The sequence below is a fragment of the Excalfactoria chinensis genome, chromosome Z (assembly GCF_039878825.1).
Source record: "Excalfactoria chinensis isolate bCotChi1 chromosome Z, bCotChi1.hap2, whole genome shotgun sequence".
Classification (NCBI taxonomy): domain Eukaryota; kingdom Metazoa; phylum Chordata; class Aves; order Galliformes; family Phasianidae; genus Excalfactoria; species Excalfactoria chinensis.
The window spans coordinates 59,145,068-59,153,469 of NC_092857.1; positions in this window are offsets into that span (position 1 = coordinate 59,145,068).

An 8,402-nucleotide genomic window follows, 5' to 3' on the forward strand; every position below is an offset into this window, starting at 1 on the left:
CATAAGCAAATGTCTTAAGTAGTCGTGTGTACACAGTTCATCTTAGTTTGAATTAGAAATTCTGTGGCTTATGAAGGGAAGTTTAAACTGTTAAATATTTATTCAATAGTTAATCATTACATGTACTCCATACTACAACACTGAAGTTGGAAGAAGGTGCACTTAAACCTGTTTTGACTCTGTGAAGTTTGTAATGTCTGTAACAGGCTTTAGCTATTTTTATTTTTATTTTTTTATAGTTTATAAATTGTGTTTATATTATCAGATTTGCTGCTCTCACTGACTGATCGTTGCTGACTTCTTCAGGAATTAAATTCATCTAAGGACTGGATTTTGAAATGGCAGATTTTGTAACAGAAACATGCACTTAAAAATTCAAGATTAAAAGTAAATTAATTAATTCACATCTAGGAATTTCTAGAGATACATTATAAGATATTTTCTATCTATTAACTCATTGCTGACAGTTCGATTTTACATTAGTACAAAGTTTTCACTGACAAGGAGAGGAGGAAGCAAAATGCTGAAGGCTTTTTAGAAGTTCTGCTTATATGTTATCTTTTAATTTTTCATATTCTCACTTCTGGACTTAAGTGAGAGTACTGTTTTGTTGCAACACAGCATTGTGTGTTCATATATATGTATATGTGCATATATACATATTTCTATTTGAATTCACTTAAAACCTTTTACATACCAGCTTCAAACATCATTGCAAGTGGACTTAACAGAGCACTGCCTTTCAAAGAGGGAAATTAGGATTAAGACCAAAATATTCCTTCCCAGCAGAATGCACTTCTGATGACAGTAAACAGAAGGGAATGAACAAAACCATTTTTTAAAAGAGTCATTGAAAAAACTGATGATTGTAGGACACATAAAGAAGTTTATAAACATAGAATCTCATAGAAACCTACTATTAATATTAAGAAGAAAGCAGTTGACTTTGTTCTTTACTACTTGTTTTACACTTGTTTCCCAAATGTTGTTCTCTATTTGGTCTTTTTCAATCACTGTGTCCTTCATTTTCCTATTTTTGTTATATGAAAAAGCATTGTTAGGCAACCCTGGCAAGATTTCTATTGATAGCAATCTACAGTCAACACTGCAGCTTAAGTTGCTGCCAAATACGTAATTGAAAATCACGATGTAATTTAAGACTCTTCAGCATAGAAAAGCATGTGAAGCTTACTGATGATTCAAATACAACAAGAAAAACAAAACAAAAGTCATCAACAAGAACCACCAAACCTCTTCCTGTAGAAAAAGCCTGGATCTTTGTTTGTTTGTTAGTTTATTTGTTTGTTTGTAAAAATTTTAAAGGAGAAAAAAGAAACACTAAACATGTATCTCAAATGCTACTTTCAAGTAGTATTTACAGTCCACCCTTAGATTATAAGAATATTAGAACATTTTAATTTGGAACCTTATCCACTGGCAGTAAGGGAATATTAGGACCTTTGGCGTAGTTTAATTGATGCATATGGAGTTGTCATCTACAACACCTCATAAGTGGTGAGTTAAGACTCTTGGAAACTGATTCATGGGAGAGGTCCAGAACACAGTTTTCAGTTAATGGGCTATGAATACGATTTTTGAAAACAGTACCTTGGGGGGTTTTGTTTGTTTTTGTTTTTTCTCCAGTTTTTGTTTTGATTGTTTTCATTGTTTCATTTTTGTTTTATTTTGTTTGTGCTTTTTGGGGTATTCAGTACAGAATAGTTAACATTAAGAATGGGGGAAAAAACAACTTAGGAAATTCAGACAAAGTAACAGCACTTCAAACTAACAGAGAATGTTGTTTTTCTATGATATTTATAGAAGAGCAAATGGAAATTTGTATTTTTTATACTTATATCAGAGAAGTACCACATCTTCCATGAATAAGAAAATAGAGTCTGTAAATAATAAACAAGTTTAAACAAATCATTAATTTCAACATTTGTCATCACTTAGAAGATATCAAGTAGAAAACAGTCTTGATGTGCAAATTGTGTGTTCATTTCATCCAGGTCAACCAACCAACTTTTGCTATCACTTAACTGCTTGTTTTTCAAACTTTGCATCAACTGCTTGAGTTTTTCCACACTACTGTGAGAAGCATATTATTATAATATAGGAAAACTCCATTTATTTCTCTTTTCTGTAAATATTTCTCTTCATTACAAAAACTTTTGGACTTTAAAGGTAATCTATTCCGATTGTTTCTTTTGTGCTGATCAGTCTGGACTTCTGTCTTTTGTCTTTCTTGCAACTGCAATACAATTATTAAAGCAATGGACACTGAAATTAATTATCACAAAACATCAGCTTCTAATCAGGCACTTTTTATCTATGCAGTCTCCAGACTAGCAATAAATACAAGGTAATCTGTAATTACTCTTATTTGCTCCAAATTAGAGAAAGTAGCTAATTTATGGACTGAGTCAAAGGCAAAATATTTAGTTTAGTTATGTACTTCAAATTAAAAAATAAAAAACATTTAAAGAAAAAAAATATTCCAAGAGAATATTGTGGAAGTAATCATCCCTCTGTACTCAGCTCTGGTGAGGCTGTACTATTTTCAGTTTGGGGCTCCTCACTACAAGAAAGACACTGAGGAGCTGGTGAGGGGTCTGGAGCACAAGTCTTATGAGGAACACCTCAGGGAGATGGGATTGTTTAGCCTGGAGAAAAGGAGGCTCAGAGGAAACCTCATCACACTTTACAGCTTCCTGAAGGGAGGTTGTGATGAGGAGAGGTTTGGCCTCTTCTGCCAGGCAGCAAACAGGACCCAAGGAAATGGCTTCAAATTGTACCAGAGGAGGTCTAGATTAGACACGAGGAAAAATTTTTCTCTCGGGGAGTGGTCAGGCACTGGAATGGCTGCCCAGGGAGGTGATGGAGTCACCATCCCTGGCAGCGTTAAGGAGGCGTCTGGATGAGGATCTACAAGATAAGAGTTAGTGGCTTGTGGTAGCAATGGTAATGGGAGGATGGTTTGTCTAGATGATCCTGTAGATACTTTCCAACCTTGTGATTCTATGATTCTATGAACTGGAATCTAACTCTAAAGGGAAAACCTACTCCTGAAGAGATTTTGTTTATGACTCATTATGAATTTTGACACCAGTATGTACATAACAACTTTGCTGCACACATATTAATCTGTGGATATTTATATAGATAGATATTATCTTTTTTTCCTTAATTTTTTTTTTTTTTTTTTTTTTTTTTTTTTTCCATCTTAAAATGCACATTATCTCACATGCTTAACTGGTATTTATCAGACCATCTTCATTTACCTAATGTAATGAGTACTATCTGTACTAGTGTAAGGTCCTTTCAGAAACAAAACCTAAAAACTTTATGCAATGATAAACAAAACTGTGGGCAAGCAAAGGCCTTCTAAAAGAGCACTTTAAGCAATTTTGAGACATGTCACCCTGTGGAATTCACACACTGGGCCACTCAGAATTAAGTTCTTATCCAGGGGATCATAAGGTGGATTATAATAGCCTTGAACTTCCAAAATCGATCAGGGGTATTCCATCTTCTCCCTACCTCAGCTACTGCAGCATCTTGAGGCAGGATGGTTCTGTGCCTTTCTGGTTGCCCTGTGGAAGGGGCATCAGTGGAGTTTGGAAGAAGGGCAGTAAGTATGTGGATAAAGAGTGTTGTGTGAGTACAATAATCCTCCTGCATTTTCAAAAAGCCTTTGAGAAGATTTTTGTAAAGCTCATTAAACTTTGTAAAGAAAATAAGTTGCCACAAGATAGGACAAGAGATTTGTTTTTGATTGAAAGCTGTTGTGAAAAGAGGAAGTGAAGGACAGGGCTTAGTGGTCAGCCCTTAGGAGGAAGGAGATTTGCAAGTCAGACAATAATTCAGGTCTGAAGTGACCTTCTGGAGGTCATCTAACCTTAATCAGACCTACTTGGAGCAGATCTGAGGTTTGCAATAAATTGTTCAAGGATGTGTCTTGTAGGATCTTGAATGCTTCCAAGGATGGAGATTCCATGATCCGATACAGAAGCATCTGATTTCCCTTGATATCCTCACTTGTGACTTGTGGAAAGAAGTCAACAGTGAGATCTTCAAGTCTGCAGATGATACTGAAGTTCTTATCAGGTGGTCAGATGCTAAGTGCTGAGAAACAGAAATACATCACAGGACTGAATAAGTGGCAGAAGATCTCTGGTGTAGATAATTACGAGAGTAAATGACAAAGAGGATGTAGCAGCTGCTTTCACTCAACCTGTAGTTTGAAGAGGGGAAAGCTGAGAGGGATATGACTGAGGGTTACATGACTGTAAAGTACCAAACATGGAGGAAATTATCACCTTTGAAAAAGCAGAACTAGTTTTTACTGGGCCGCAGTGTTGCCATATTTGTGAGAATAGATTTGATGACATTTTCCAAGATTTGGGACAGTGATCACCTCTGAAATCAGCTCTTCTGTGCAAGTATTTGGGCACTGACAAGCCAGATCAGGATGGCAGAACGTTTTTTTCTGGTGTGGTTTTGCTGAAAAATGTTTGTAGTCATAGAATCACAGAGTCACATTGTCGTAAGATAGCATGGGCTCTTAAAGCCTACCTAGTCCCAACACTCTGCAATGGACAGGACTGCCTCTGCTCCCAGCTCAGACTGCCCATGGCCCATCCAACCTGGCCTTGAGTGCTTTCTCTCTATGTCCCAGAGTGATTCTCTGGGCAATGCCTTACCACCATCTGAGCAAAGAATTTCTTCTTAACATTTAAATTCAGTTTCCCCTCTTATAGTTTAAAACTGTTTCCCTTTGTCCTATCACTATCAGACCATGTAGAATGTCATAAGCTCCCTTAAAGTACTGGAAAGACACATTGAGGTCTCCCAGAGCCTCCTCCTCTCCAGAGTGAGCTAGACCATCTTCGTCAGTCTTTCTTCACAGGAGAGGTGTTCCAGCCCTCTGATCATCCTCATGGCCTTCTCTGGACCTGCTCCAACGGCTCCACAACCTTCTTGTGCTGGAAGCCCCAGACCTGGGTCCTGTACTACAGGTGTGCCCTCAGAAGGTCACAGTAGAGGGAAATAATCACCTCCCTCTCCTTGCTTGCACGCTTCTGATGCAGTGCAGGATACACACACTTCTGCCTCACACTGTCTTTTTCATTCATCAGGACCCTAAGTTTGTCTCTGCAGGGTTGCTCTCAATTACTTCTTCTCCCAGTCTGTACTCATATCTGGGATTGCCCTGACCAAAGTGCAATACCTTTGCACTCATCCTTGTTCATCCTCATTTGGTCCACACAGGCTCTATTCTCAAGTCTGTCCAGGCCCCTCTTGATGTAATTCCTTCCTGCTATTATGTCAGCCACTCAGCTTCGTGTCAACAGCAAACTTGCAGCGAGCACATTCAGTGCCACTGATAAAGACATTGAAGAGCACCAGTCCAAAGACGGTAGGGATCAACACTCATCTCTCTAGTACTTCCACCAGTAGTCCTTAACACTACCTATTCATTCCTTGCTTTCTTACACACAGTCTGCTTTTGTTGGCTTCAGTTTGGTAGATGATTGCAACAACAGAGAAAATCCTTTTGTCAGTTTATGCTCTGTTTATGCGTGAGGTCCGGGCTGCCTGATCTTGTAACAGCAATCCCTGTAGTCTGAACAGACACCAGTGAAAAACAAGGCTGTCAAAGTTTTCAATTTGCAACATTAAGAGAATGCACTTCTATTCACAAAATAATAATAACAATAATAATAAAATAATAATAATAATAATAAATAAAATCTATTGTTATCTGGAGATACTTTCTATATTCTTAAAAACAATAATATATTTTTTAAAAAAGATAAATAAATAATGTAAATTTACTTATCTGAGAACAACATAGTTTGTCACATAATAAAACCTATTAACAATTGAGCAGAAGCTCCATGTACTGTGCAGAATGAAATAATGGCTAGGATCTTCAACAAGGCTGAATTCAGATGTATCAAATTATTTCACTGTCATGAAAATATGGAATAGTCTGTAATACCTGAATCCATGCAAGTAAGACTGCAGCTTCCACAAGGAAGAGGTCTTCATCCTTGGATTGGCTGCAACTATCTATTTCCATACAATGGAAAATATCATTTCAATTTTGTCAGAAAAGATTGCTCATTTTATTTCTTTTTTTCTTTTCTGATATATTCATGGGGAAGATTTAATAGAAATAATTTGAAACAAAGTGAAAATGCTCTGATGTAAAATTCAAAAGATCAAGTATGCTATTATTTCCTGAATCCAGTCAAATATCCTCTCTTGTCTGCAATTCTGTCACTGAATGTCATCAGCTACAGCAAATGCCTGCTGACTGAAGTGTTTGCTGATCATAGGACATTCAGCATCCAGATTGCCAAATAGGGAACAGTCAAGCAATTCTTTATAATCCTTTCAGTTAAACAATCTTCTATTGCTTTCACTTGCAGTGCCCACATAGCTTGCAGCATGTATTTGAGGTGCAGAGGCCAAGAAAATTCTCAAAGTGCTTGCTACCATGCAAAAGTTAACTCTTCTTTTTTCTTTTCTTTATTCTCTCTCTCTTCTCTTCTCTTCTCTTCTCTTCTCTTCTCTTCTCTTCTCTTCTCTTCTCTTCTCTTCTCTTCTCTTCTCTTCTCTTCTCTTCTCTTCTCTTCTCTTCTCTTCTCTTCTCTTCTCTTCTCTTCTCTTCTCTTCTCTTCTCTTCTCTTCTCTTCTCTTCTCTTCTCTTCTCTCTCTCCTCTCCTCTCCTCTCCTCTCCTCTCCTCTCCTCTCCTCTCCTCTCCTCTCCTCTCCTCTCCTCTCCTCTCCTCTCCTCTCCTCTCCTCTCCTCTCCTCTCCTCTCCTCTCCTCTCCTCTCCTCTCCTCTCCTCTCCTCTCCTCTCCTCTCCTCTCCTCTCCTCTCCTCTCCTCTCCTCTCCTCTCCTCTCCTCTCCTCTCTTCTCCTCTCTTCTCCTCTCTTCTCCTCTCTTCTCTTCTTCTCCCCTTCTCTCCCCTTCTCTCCCCTTCTCTCCCCTTCTCTCCCCTTCTCTCCCCTTCTCTCCCCTTCTCTCCCCTTCCCTCCCCTTCTCTCCCCTTCCCTCCCCTCCCCTTCCCTTCCCTTCCCTTCCCTTCCCTTCCCTTCCCTTCCCTTCCCTTCCCTTCCCTTCCCTTCCCTTCCCTTCCCTTCCCTTCCCTTCCCTTCCCTTCCCTTCCCTTCCCTTCCCTTCCCTTCCCTTCCTTTCTTTCTCTTTTTAGTTGAAATACATTATATAGTCTTACAACACTTCATACAAAAATGGGGCTATAGACCTAATTTCCCAGAATAGCAGACAGTATTTTCACCCACTTTTAATGCTTATTTTTCAGGTGGTGTTTTAATTTTTTCAGACTGTAGAACTGTTTCTGAAAAAGCAAAGTATGTCAGCCTTTGAGTATCATCCATCAGTCCAGATGAATCCCACATCGACTGTGTGCAGAACTGGCAGTGCTGCTGAGCCTCTATGTGATTCAAGGAATGAGTGAGAAGACGACGTTTTTCCTCCAGCCTTGTTGAGAACTCAGGTCCCCCTGGAACTAGACACAGAGCAACTAAATTATTGTGGCTGGAGTCTGGATTAATTTAGTTGCTTCTCATGAGTCTGCCTTATTTACCATTCCAGTTTTCTTACTGCTGTTAAAATTGTGCATGTGCGTGTACATGTCTGCGTGTGTCTCCACACATAGAGATATACATGTGCATATTTAGCTACAGTAGGTTATGTTCCCAAGACTTTCTATCAAATGTATCCTCATTCTCAAAATCTAGTCCACTAGAAGATCAAAATCTTGGTAAATATTCCGTTGTTTTTCTTGTTTATTCATTTATTCTTCAGAAGGTCCTGAAGAATTTATGATAAAAACACAAAAATGACTGCCTGTTTTCAGTGTGTCAGATACCAATGCTTGGTTCAGCCCATCAATACAAACAAAAAAAGTTGGCAGTGGTCAATTGCCACCTCCCACTTCTGGCAGCAGTGGAATAGTACTTTCTCAGAATGAGCACTGTTGCAAAGTAAAGCTCTCTTAATTATTCTGCTCATAATCCTAATGAGACCTGTTTTGAATGAGTTCTTGGCTGTGGGATTAACTGCAGCATGTGTTCACCTAACGGAGGGAGTTCATTTATGTTGTAAAGTGTTTTGTTTTTGTTTCCTACAGTAATGTGTGCAGCAGTATTGGGTAGAAAACACATGATTTCAGGCTGAATATTGGTTTCAGGTGTGATAGTATTAGCATTAATTTTAGGAGGACTGCTCCAAAAATAATGCTTCCTATCTTATGATGTTGGCCCATGACATCAGAGGTGGTTGTTGGTGGTACGGCAGTAGAGGTTGAATTTTTGCACCAGTGCTCCATTACATGTTGCTGCTGTGTGCCAGGTGGCAGCAGAG